Source organism: Augochlora pura, chromosome 11 (assembly GCF_028453695.1).
Source record: "Augochlora pura isolate Apur16 chromosome 11, APUR_v2.2.1, whole genome shotgun sequence".
Lineage (NCBI taxonomy): Eukaryota > Metazoa > Arthropoda > Insecta > Hymenoptera > Halictidae > Augochlora > Augochlora pura.
This window is the reverse complement of record NC_135782.1, coordinates 7,980,734-7,994,751: the sequence shown is the minus strand read 5'-3', so window position 1 is coordinate 7,994,751 and position 14,018 is coordinate 7,980,734. Positions and strand designations below refer to the sequence as shown.

The window sequence follows — 14,018 nt, the reverse complement described above, 5'->3', positions numbered from 1 at the left end:
GTATACGTTTCCTCTTTCATGCGAAGAATACGAGACAATTTCCTTTAGAATTCAATGCATTTCAACAAATTTCGATGATAAAGTCCACGTCGCTTTTCTCACGCACGCGTCTTTTTATTAGAGATTCGAAAGGTTTCGAAAGTTGATTTTGACTGTAACGGACTTCATAAACCGAAAGAAAGAAATTTCATAACTGTTAGAAGTAGACTAAGGATATTTTTGCAACATGAAAATTCGTTTTCGTGTCGATTCGTAAATATAATCGTTATAAATTTATTATATTTCAGTAGATTCCTCGTAGAAATTGAAAGAGAAATTCTAATAGAAATTTTAAACTGTAACAGATTTTTAACAGAAATTTTTCGTAACTGGACTATGGATATTATGCATTTATGCCCAAATAAAAAGTTATAAAAATTAAAGAAATTAAAAGCTGAAAATCTATTATTTTTAATCTATTAGAAGAAAGTTAATGAAAGACTAAACTTGCTACTTAATTTCTACTTCTTGCAATTCATAGTAACAATATCTATTTTTAATGACAATCCGCAATCTAGGTACAACTTTCGCAAGAATTTTTCGTTTTTCCATAACATATTCAAGAATCTAAATCGGTGTAATATCTTTTTTCAACTCCTGGCTTCGTTTCCAGTCGTTCCTTTCCTTACATGTCTGTGCTTTCAGATACGATTTATCATATTTCATAAAAATAACTATTATTTACTTTCGTACCGGTTGATATTGATTTGTTTTGCCTAAAGACTGATAAAACGTTATCTTTGCATATTAATACTGCAGCTGCGTATATAATTCTAAAGCTTCAATGTCACGAGTAAACGAATTATATAATACATTACGGTAATGTCCTAGGCGCCACGAAAAATCGCTATTTAACAGTTTTATACGAGTTGGATGGGTTATCAGAAAGTTTATTTGGTATAGATACATTCAATAATACATGACAAACAAAATAGGAATATTTAGGTCACGATAACTGGTACAACTAGCTTTTTGAGGTATCTGTAATTGTTACACTTACATTATCTTTACTCTTTATTTTAAAAAAGATATTTATAGTATTTAGAAATATTTAGGAATATGTCATATTGTAATATTTAGGAAATATCCTAAATCGACTATCCTAAATAAGGTTAGCGAAATTCATTAGCTTCACAGGTTGAGTTTAAATTGAAAATTCTTTAATAATTCGTACGGGGCTGCAATTGATAAAATCAGGTTTGAATGAATATTGATACTAGGATGTTGAAAGGGAAGAAAAAATGGAATTTCCTTGCAATTACTTAGGTAGGGAATAAAGTCCAGCATTCGTAACCCGTGTTGTAACGCTTGATTCGATTCGATGCAAATTATGGTTGGCCGAGGCAAATCCGTACGCGGCACAGCAGTCGAAATGGTCGAGTTAGACGAATAAAAATGCAAATTCCATTCTATCGCCGATCGTCTAGAATCTCGGGAACGTAACTAACCACGTGTAGGAGTATTTATAATGTGATTACTGGAAACTGGCGAAGCTCGTGAAATCGATTGCTCCGCGGTGACGATGGTTGGAAGCAGGGCTTGAATGGGATCGTTCAAATTTTCTGGTACACGTATTATCATGTAACAAACTAGAAATAAAACTATTCGCGACGCGTCTGCCTGTAAATAAAACAAGAACAGATCGGTACGTGAGAAAAAACGGAGACTGATAATTCCGAAATCGTTCGAGATATCAAGTTATGTGATAGATGAACCATTTGGGGCGGCACAGTGCCCCGTCGCGTCGCGTTCGATCCAGACGCGGTGTTACACACACGAATCCGATCGTTCCCATTTTTGGGAAATCGACGATTCGTCAGCTGCCGTCGCCGAATGATTCATTGGAACCGCGAAAACGAGTAGACGTTCCTCGCCGTTTCGCCGCAGGTGTAGTCCGCCTCTTCGTCCCGTTCTTCCAGCCGGCCCGGTCTGTGGATTTATTCAACGGCGAATTATTAATGGCGAATTATCGCGTGGAACGGTTTTTACGGCTCGCAACCACGGCGACATCGACACCGCGTTTTATTCTTGAACCGTTCGATCGATAAGGTATTTACTTGCGTATCGTTAAAGTGCAATAAAAATTTCAACGCATGCGTCCCACTTCGCATTGATCTTCCGACACTTCACGGGGTAATAATTTCTTCGTATTTCTCTCTTTTTAAAAGATTAACACGACGGTACTGCGATTTACGTAATACGCCACGAATAATCGTTAGCAACGATTATTTCCTTTAGTTTAGATAATATTCATGGCGATAACAACGTTCTCGTTAATATAATGCAGATGCCACGAAACGTTTTAATAACGATGCAAAGTTTCGGAACTTGTAGTATTACATAATAGAACAGAAATTACGATATTAATGCGATCGTGTTTCCGACAAAAATCTTTACCCGACACTCGACTCTATCGATCATTGCTATAAAATAGTGTTCGTTTATCCGTGAAAACATTTTGTTACATTATATTTTACATTTAATACGAAAGCAGTAACTATGGATTCAATTTCTGGGAGGTTTTGTTTAATGTTTATAATTTCATGAAATGTTAACACTAACCGTAGCGGTCGTTCAAAGGATCTTGTTTGCGGCAGCTTATAAAAATGGCAGGGCTGAATTTATTTTGATTTTTTATCGATTTTTTCATTAGTATTTGTTGGGATGAATAAATTTATTAATGGTTTCTGGACAAAGTATCGTTATAATTTTAATAATTGTAGAATAGAAATTTGCTAGCCGGTCATTTGACCGGTTATGGTACGATTAGTGTTATTTTAGAGTAAATTCTTCACGTTATAATATAAATTCACTTTCTTATGGTATGTATTCATCGATGAAATTTTTAATCTTACGTAGCAACAATTTTACAGTAACAATATTTTGAGTTCCATTTCCTCGGATGTACATTTTATCTTACACCTTTCTACATCTTTGTCTGCATCAGATTTTACATGAACATCATCAACAATTTGAAAATAAACCACAGTCACGAATAAAAAATATTGGCACAGATCAACATTTATAGTAACATATAAATGTAAGCACTAAACCGATACACGATTAATATTTTTAAAACTTATAATTATTTTATAGTGTTATATAATTAATATGCTATACGAATATAATTTATAATGAATTTATAAATTATAAACTACAATTATAATCATTATATGTTATCATAGAATTAATGTATAAAAATAGATGAATTAATTTCATAACATTAATTTGCAAGTGGTACAATTTAGGCATTGAGATTAATTAAAATGCAAAAATTTTTTCAGAGACAAAGCATTTTTTACAGTAAATTTCTGCTTTCTAGTTTCGGTTTTTACATATTCGATACTTACCGAGTTAAAATAAACTGTTTTTTATAATCTTGATCCGTTTCACAGTAAATCATATTTATATATCGCATAAAACGTTAAAATATATAAGTGTGTATTGGAGCGCAATGGTTTTGTTAAAGCGCATTCCTTTTGCTTAGTTGGTTTTTTTTTTAGAAAACACGAATATTCAAAGTAAAAATGAACAGGGTTGTTCATTGTTTCCACGCAGAATCAAACAAAATCCATCTTATGCAAACGAATGCTCGAAGTCAGATTGTAATTACTCGTGCTTGGAACTACACGTCGATTTGATATAAATTTAATTGACCTGCTGGGGAACATCGCGCGATATCATGCCGACCAAATAAAATAATCTGCCTTTCACTCTTAACATTTTATGTATTACACCATTTTATCGCGATAAGTGTTTTATCGAACATGTACCCACGTCTCTTGGATCCGTTTCAATTTTTCTTTTATTTTCAAAACCGCGTAAGAGCAATTTGCAGGAATTATTGAACGTGAAAAACATTTCTTTACTCTTTTGCGTGTACTATTTTTCCAGTGATGGGAAGAATTCTGTAGTTTCGTTCAACATCAATAATCAATGATCAACAAACTGAGTTAGGGTTCGGAATTAATCGGCACATAACACGAGAACTGCAAGGATTACACTTCCTAACTCTCGCCCCGCGGCTCGCTCCTCGGTGATCATCTAACGCGGACATACATATACATACTATTCACCTAGCCACGCACGTATAAAGTAACAAGTGCACGTGCCTTGTTTAAATTTTTCTCGGATAACACATTTTTAATACGACTTTCGTAAGATTTCTTCTAGCAGATTGACAACCACGCCAAAAACCTCACGAATTTCTCAAAATTAAAGTATTTCGTTTAATCAAACTGAAACTGAAACGTTCATCTATTATGTTAATAACTTTTTCAATATTTTCAAGTGTTACGGATTGTAATAATGAAATTAAGAAGATATAAACGTGACAGTTAATGTTCAATATCGATGACATCACAGTCAAAATGATACACTCTGTTTTACATCCTCGTTCAAAAGTATTTTAGGACAACTGCTGATTTAGTATAAATTGTAATTTTTTATTCATTACTCTCATTAGTATACCATCGTATCATTGAAAGTACATATTATGTTACAAGTGTTTGTCACTTATGCAATTAGTTTACCCATTTATTGCATTTTGTTTAATGAGGACGTACGTCGAGTTCATTTCGTACTATATATTTTCAACATATGTGTATCATATTACACCTTAATCTTATTGTTAGTCGTCGTTCTCTTTAAAGGATGATGACTAGATTGCTTATGCTTATGCATATTTTAATTTTCATTTATAATTTTCCGAATATCTAAGCGAGCCAAAAATTTCTAAATTGCCTAGAACTGACCATAGAATAATAAAACAATTAAGTTTCAGTATACGCGCTTTCTTGAATTTAATAAACTTGTGTGTGCTATAAATAGTCCCAGCACTCTGGAACTTATTCATAGAGCTTCCAAATTCTTCAACAGCGCTAATACACTCAATATACTATAGTGTGTTCTGACAAGACTCGGCCTGTAGTATGTCATGTTATAAATCACGTATTAATAACACTGAAAGAGTGCAGTACCAATTTCTTCACCTTGACTTGCAATATCACCTTTTAGAACGCATAATTATGAAGTATGTCTAAGTAAATTTTATTTGAAATGAGAAGTATTAATAAATAAATTATATACTATAATATATAATAATATATAATAAAGTAATATATATATATTGAATATAATTCTACAAAATATACGATAGTAATTGGAAGAACTGTATGTGAATAACATCCATGATTAAAATAGTTAGCAGTGGAATTAACTGAAAAGTTTGAATTACGTAATTGAATTACAACGTAGTTCAATTACTGCGTAATTAAAAGACAAGGTAATTAAACTGCGAAATTAAATTACAGTGTTACTGAATTACTACGTAATTGAAATAAAAGGTAATTGAATCGCGAAATTTAATTACAATGTAATTACAATTAATTACAATTGAATTACCATACTCTGCCACATAGTTATCCGATGCCACTTATGTTCTGCACATGTCGTACCTAAAAAACCGAAGCCTATCTAATTCGAATTACTACCTAATTACATTCACTTTTTATTCGACTACTAGTAATGATATTGTCATTAATTTTCCGTTGTTAGTTGTTGAAATTTATCATCTTATTCGAAGACACAGTGGTGTGAATAATTATAGACTCAAATTAAACTTAACAAACTACCATGTGTATGTATTTCTACTTTCTATTATTTCTAATATGGAACTGTACACATTTGGTATTTTTTTAGATTTTATTTAACATAGAAATATGGAAACAGGATGGTTTGTTGAGTTTTCGTTTAAATATCATTGAAAATGAAAAAGTTACAAAGTCGATACACCACTGTGTTCAAGTTTGAATATTTCGCAATTATAAGTTTTCTAGAGATAAACCAAGGCATTCGGTAACGAATAATAAGAACATTTCTTTTATTTCGCTATCGACGCTCCGGGGCTCCTCGAATAAGAGGGCTGTCGAGTCGCGATTTATTCCGAGTTCTGAAATCGATATCTGGTTTAATGTCATCTCCGGCAGTTATGCCGGGTTACTCAACGTTTGCCGTGGCTGAGCCCTTGAGACTCATTAGGAATACGACCGGTTCATGTTCGTTGACAGGCGAACTGGCTCCGAGATTTCGGAGCTAGTAGACTCAGGACTCGGGGATCGTGTCGTAACTGTGCCTAATAGCGAGCGAAAGTCCAAACTTGACTGAAATTTTAAGCAGGTTCGACTGGATCGCCATCACCGTGTTCCGTGATGCCGCGGAACGCAAAGAAATATTCAACGTTACGAGGACAAATCGTACAAGTTTTCGTTGACAGGATCTGTACGATCCGTCGAATGCCAAGGATATCGTTATAGCTAGATTTATATTATCCGTATCCGACCACGTAACGGGTCTCTATCGTCACAATACCGGTAAGCGAGTGAACGAGCGAGCGTTCATATTCTACGATCGTCGAACGACGGCATCCGATCAGTCAGCCGACAGAAAGTAATTTGTAAAGGCACACACTGTAGAGCAGTGTTTCCCAACCATTTTTGGACCATGTCCCACCTCAACGCCTCTCGAACAACGAACACAATTTTATTCGTAGAATTTATACAATCGTGAACGAATCAAATTTTATTCGACACGTTGCTCGGATGAGATTTTCTTTGAAACAATAATCGGGTCAAATTTTATTCGAAAATTTAAGAATATATTCGAAATGTTAATCGAACATCATTTTATTCGTTGTTAAAATTATTTTTTTGATTTGTACGTTTATCCAGATCGAATGTTGCTCGTTATTCAAAACTCTTTTATAACATTCTTTGCTTAATAATTACGTTGATACACATAAATAACGGCAATAAATGTAAATAACAAAACAAGATAATACAATCAAATTATCTTTAATTAATTAATGTAAGTAATTCATAAAAATTAAAGTATTTACCTAAAATTGCAGTATAAAAATTTGGATATGTAACGTATACGTCTCTGTACTGGAAGTTATCTAATTTCGTAATGAAACATATTATAAATAAACTGTCGATTTGGTAATTTTCAGAAGTATTAATTACATAAAAGGAAAAAGAAAATGCGAACATATAGTATATGAAAATGTAAGTCAAATGTTTGTCAACGAAAAGAAGTGAAATATTACATTAATATCGTCCTTTAAATGAAAGTTACATAACATGGTATATTATCATGATGAAGAACAAACGAATTGCAATAATCTTTAATTCCAAGAGACATTATAGTAGTTCACTTATTTTTAATGTTGTTAACTTGTTCATTTCACAATACAAACTTTTAAATAGTATTTTAACAACTTCCGCCTTGAAGTTGAAAACTAAATCGAGAGGTTATAGTGGACAACATATCTTCTTATATTTCTGTAGATATTATAAAATCATAACTTTAAATTCATCATTATCTTTTTAGATTCATCATTTTATAGCTAAGAAATATGTTAAAAATTATGTAAGTTATTTCCTTATGTACTATGCTAAGCCTATTTAAATTATTGGTTTTTCTTTATTGAAATTGTATTTAATGATTGCCGACGGGTTTATTAGTGTAAAACAGATGACTAAGTGAAAGCTGTATTTAAGTCGGCTAAAAATCCTTCGTTAATTCTCACAAATTACTCCCATTGTTCTTCGTTGAATGGAGTCAAGGAATACAAGGGATCGAATTAATGTCGTCTCTGAAAATTGCGAAATTACAAACATTTTTATTATTTTTAAACCTATATTTTTTCAGAAAATGTAAACAAAAGATCGATTTTTTCGACAATTAGCACTAAAATACCCCACTAAGTAGGTTAACACATATTCGTCCGGTAATTTGTTGCACCGCAAAATGCCGACATTTTGTGAATAGCTTGTTAAAAAACGTATATTTTTCAGTGATGGTTATTATATAATTACACCGTCTTTGATTAAAATTATTTCTGTTTGGTAAAAATTACAATTTAATTTATTTAGAATTAAAAGAACAAGAATCAATAATTTTCTGTAATATAAAAATGACGAATATTCGTTATTTGGCTATCAGTGATTGTTTGCAAAATGGCGAATTTTTATCGTGCGGACGAATATGCATCGAGAGGAAATATTTTTTCAAACGACAGAATTTGCTATTCGAACGATCGTCCTACAATGAAATAATTACATTAAAAGATTTCTCAAGGTCTTGTCAGGAATGCGAAGGATCCCTTCTTCCTGTTTCCAGACATCGAAATTCCATGCCACGCGACGCTTCGTCGGCACTTTCACTTTGTCATGCCAAAATAAAATCGCCATTTTCAAATGCCACGGAGAAAGGCGGCGCGCGTTTGTCCGTTCAGTCAATTGGGAGCAATAAAAATTGGAAATGCAGGATCGTGTTGTTTTTGTTCGCGAATCTTAAGAACATAGCGACTGCGTTTACAAAAATAAACCGCTCGCCTTTAAAAAGTGACGTTCGATTTCTGTTATTTATAACGATGCAAACGTGTCTATCGATCACAGGCCGTGCGCCGATTTTCACGGTGTAATACGAGAGATCGGGATCGGCGAACTTCTACTCGATCGTCGATCCTCGATCCGCGGAAACTAACGTTCGATAATTTGCACATGGAAAACGGTGATCTTGTGCGGATTGAATATCAGAGCAATGTCACCGGTTCACGTCGAGGGTAAAATAAGGCTTTCATTTCCATGTGATCGTTCTATCTTGCGATCGATGACTGAAGAAATTACAGTCGATGTAAAAAGTATTCGGACAACGTTTAAAACGGTATAACTCTTACAATTGGACCAAGCGATCGAAATTTTGTTCAGATATTTCAAACGGATTTCAATGATATTTTCATTGTGCATATAAATTACCGCGATTTGCAAAGTATATTTTCAACATTTTCGTCCCAGGTTCAGATAAAAAAATTGAACAATAAAATTTTTTTATTCTTTTATCATCTTACCAATTGCAATTTTTTAGCCGTTGTCTTGTAACCCGATTCCTTTAAAACCCCCCAAAATATTTAGATTTATGGTGAAATTAGATTGAAAAAACATAATAAATCAGTAAGTAAAACAGCAAAATTGCACGGAACTACAAAGGATTAAATTAAAGTCGGAACTTCTACTTCCTTTTGACAATCACGTGAAAATGAGTTTAAAACTCGATTTACGATTCCAAAAGGACACATGTACAGGTACCTAGATTCATAAAAAGACAACATCATAGCGTAATATAACAAAGGCGTCTGCTTCTGTAGATTTATTACAGAGACAAATTGTTTTAAACTAACAAATCTACTTTCATTCTTTTCGATATTGCAGGTATAATACATATTCTTTTGAACAAAGAAATTATTCCATTTAGAATTTCTATTTAACGAATATAATATTTATACAGTTTTACTGTGTGAATTTAAATAATATTACTGTAGACAGCGTTTCATCTTTTTATGGAGATCTTCTCGTAGAGCGTATTTTTTAAGTCATTCCTAGCCTTACATTTTACACTCATTCACTTTCCAACGATGAGTAATCGGCGGAATTTATAAGTAATGATATCATGTAGTATTACCGCGGAGAGGTTTTAAAATTCTAAATTTATATGTTTCTATAACAGAACGTATGATTATAGAGAAAGCTGCTGGGTCAAATTAATTCGAAAATCCGTGAAAATATTATACAGTTTGAAAATTCTTAAACTATTTAAAATCCCAAATTCTCAGAATTTGAAGTATGAATTTTGCTTTTGACTTTAACTTTGAAATCAACATTTTTGCGTAATTCTATGCTAACTATAGTTGAATAAAAAAAATTATTTTAAACATATTCTTTCTTAAAAATACATACGGATATTCCGAATACATGTGCAAATGTTTCTTCACTAACTGATTTTATGTTTTTTCTTATCTAAATTTCGAGAGTTTCCGATTAATAGTAAAACGCATCTTTATGCATTTATTTCATGTGCAAAAATTTAACATGCAAATTATGAAGGTCTAACAGCATTTTTATTTTTGCAATCAGTAATTTTTTAGTAGGAAAAGGACACTCCGATTTTATTTAATTTGTTGTAAAGTGACATATAGAAATGAGAGTTCGCATAAAGGTTCATAATATAGTAATTAATTTATATTTAAATCTGAAATGTAAAGCAGCTTGAACTTGAACACCAAGTATGGTAAACATACATTTAAATATAATACAAGGAAACTATAAATTATATAAACATGGGAAATGGAACGATAAATATGGAGAATATATATGTCGATGATAACGGAATCAGTAACAATAAATAATCGACGGTAAGACAACGAAATTTACGTTACACCATTTATTGCTATATTCATTAACATACACATGTGCATCGGTTACATAACATACATCGATTTTGCGATTACATATTTCAAATAACAACATTTATTTTCTTTCGTCATTCTAAGCAGCAGTAAAATTTTAAAAAGCATTCTAGTAATTATCTAGTAGATGGTAAGTAATTATTTCTCTAGACCTTGATCGTTAAAAAAAATAATTAAATCGCTTAGTCTAGTTTTAAGAAAGTTATTAAATTTCGAAAGTTGTTCGAATATTAATAAGAGTTAAATAGTCTACATGCCGGCTAAAATTCACTCATCGATACTCCTAGAATTTGTATTCGCAAGCTGACAGTAGTACTACGCCATTCTAAAAACCGTTACCCACAATCCTCGAGGCGAGAGCCACCGATTTTTTGCCGTAATCCACGGGGACGGTTTTGTGTTTCTCGGAAAATGAAATGTGGCTTGAAATAAAAAGGTAAATCTCTCTCAGTCGGCGAGCGTGTCCCGGCGAATAAATCAACGAAATTAGAAAATAAAATTCTCCGTTGGACACATTTAGGGGAAAAAAGAACAACAACCGTCAAACGGTGCAAAAAAAAAACGAGAGAAAAGGAGGCAAACGGAAAGAGAGAACATCGAACAAAGCGGTCTCTATGGAGAGGTTAAATGCACTCACGCGCGAAAATTTATTTCTGGAAAGAAACGGGATACGTGTATGTGTATACATATATCGATAAAATAACTTTTGCCAGAGGTAAGGAGAATGTCCTGCCGGTCGGAAGATATTCTTCTCCGCCTAATAACATTTTACTCGGGTCGGCTTAACGAAGCATTTTTCTCCGGACAAGCATGGAAATGACTGACTCTCCGCTCGTCGCTGTATTTACGATAACGCGCGACGAGCGACGAACGACGACACTGTTCCTCCGCTTCTGTTCCGCTTGACTCTGCCCTCTCCTTTCGTCGCGAAAGGCCAACGGAGGATAGCGTCTGCACGCATAAGTTCGCACTAGACGTCGGAATATACGCGCAAACGAAGAAACAACTGAGATCAGCGGTTCTATGACTCGCGGGAACGGTAACGATCGAGTTTTACGAGATCGCGCTGTTGCGTTCCTCGATCCTCTGCGATTCTCACAATCGATTAACGTACTTTCCTTTGTGCAGCGACTGACACGGTGTTTTTTCGATTAATATTTTCTTTTCGAATCTTCACAGAGAAAGACTGTACAGTCGTGTCAATGTCCAACGCGTTTCTCAGAGTTGCCAAGAATGTTTGTTTTGGAAGCAAATAAGCGGTTGCACTATCGGGTAGAAAAGCATTTATATTCTGATCTCGGGATGCAATGGAAATAGATCCGCGTTGGTGTTTCGGTATTTTGAATGGTTAATGATCACGTTATTGACATATTAATTTGCAATTAGAGTCCGGATTTCCTTACGAATTGCTAGAATTCTTAACAAATATTGAGCTTAAAAAGTCTTCGAACATCTGCTTTCATAGCAATACATATGTAATGCATAATATGTATATGTGAATACACGTTTACTTTACCGTTACTTTTATTGTATTTTTTACTGTAATGTTTGGTTTCCTGTTGGTGTTATTATTGTTACATGTAAATGATGTTTGCCATATTTTCTTTGTCATTATTATTTTCTGATTTAGTTAAAAGCGAATATGTTTGCACTACGTTTAAATTAAAAACTGAATTCTCTTCATACAGAGTAACTTTATGACATTCTTTGTTTGATGTCCTTGTATTATCCAAAATTATGATTGAGTATCTTGAAAATCATTTATAAAGGATTTATCATTTAATGGATTTATCAAGGTACTCTTTTTATATACGTCAGTCTAGTTTCATAAATGTTCAGCATGTTCCAAATGTAATTTGTTAGAACCTTGATATTTAAATAACAATTTTTAAACTTTGAATGCAAACAGACTCTCTTCTCAATTACAGTACTTTAAAACAAAATGTGTGAAATCAGCTATTTTGACTGACTCGATAGGTTTAGAGTTACAAAAAGGTCCACAAAAGATACAAGAGTGTGATCATATGATTGCCAAACATAAGTTGGTTCTCGCAGAGCCTTTCGATTTCATTAAATTCCTAATCGAGGAATAATTAATAGGAAATTGCTTTCGGATTAAAGGTAGGAGAGAAGGATTTATAGCAGATGTATTCGATTTGCTGAAAATACGCAAAACGATAATGGGTTCGAGTCTCAAATTGCAATGTAGCGTGTGTGTGCGTAAAACCCTAGACAGAGAAGGAGAACGGGTGTAGAAGGGGCTCAGACTTCCCGTCTGTCCCTCCGCACGTTGTTAGTTCTGCGGTTCACGAACGAGCACATGTCGATTCTCCGCATCAGGGTCGCGATATTCGCTCGTTCGTCTTCTTCCTCCCGTCCGACACATTGCGGTTGCGTTCAGAAACGAACAGAACGCCAGCAAATGCGGGAAGGGACAACCGATCCCTTTTATCGTAGATTCGCAGTAGACCATGCGGCACCGTGGCCGCAACCAAATACCGTACAGACGACAAAGGGAATCATGAAAAAAAGTATTTCTTAAGAGCTTGTCACGTGACCTTGAATGACGTCACCGAGGCCAATAGGAAACCTTCCAAACGGCGTTATAACCCGAGCTACCGGAGCAAGAGTTCGTGTGACGTCATCTGCGCAATAGGGCCACGCGCACCCTGTGTCCGACGACGTGACCGAGGTAGAATCAATTGTAATTTTGCAACGAAATATCCCTTCTGCCTGTACGAGGAGATCGGGGGAACACGTAGGACCGGTGATTTTTCAGCGTGCGAGATCAGCTATCGAAACACGATGAGCAAGAGACATGGACTCGATTGTTTTACGATGAATTTTATCAGGTTTTGATTGCCAAATTATTTTTCATTAGTTAAATTAGGCGTTTTCGTTTTCGTGTCCGTGCACCAGTTTAGCAATTGATCATCTCTACTAATCCCATTTCATGAAATTCAATTGTTTATTAGGGAGACATTAACGGTTCCGAAAGCGACCGGGAAAGAATTTATCGCGTGCGACGTGCACGATAGGTTGGTAGAGAAATATATACGCTTTAAAACGGAGACTAGCGGCAACGTCGCAAACCGTTTGTCGGACTCAGCCGCGTCGAGTCACCGACTTTTCGAGGCCACGGCGGCTAGTGTGCTCGTGCGCCCGTCCATCCGTCCGTCCGTCCGCCCGTGCGCTTCAATTCATTCCGATTACGAGCGCGATCTATCGGTGCCGGGAAATATCAGCTCAAGGACGGGCTTTCCCTGCGCGATTCTCACTCTGACACATTCGGAATCTCGGCCGGTAACGCAGAAATTTACTTTCCTCTTCTGTTCCACTTACACGGTTAACCTTGTGGCTTTGAATGCCAACACGAAGAGTTTACGCTTTTTCCCTTTCACATCCGCGTCAAATATATTCGTTAGCGATCGGAGAAAAATCGACAAATCAATTTTTCTTTTCCACTGACGGATCAATGCGCCTATGAACATCTTTATAGCGGAGATAATGGTAAATAATACGAAGATTTGAACTATTCTGAAAATGAAATACCAGATTCTGTTTTTATTGAATTAGCTCAAATCGAGATGGGATGAAATAATTGATCAATTCAATTGCTTGAGTGTTTCAACGTGTCTAGCTCTAATTAGCAAATATTATTTTTTTAAACTTT

At 34.6% G+C, this 14,018-nt stretch overlaps 1 protein-coding gene across 16 annotated transcripts in view; it reads left to right on the top strand.

Moving 5' to 3' along the window:
• Positions 1 to 14,018, top strand: part of LOC144477313 (uncharacterized) — a 228,750-nt gene that overhangs the window by 165,733 nt on the left and 48,999 nt on the right. The window lies entirely within an intron of this gene.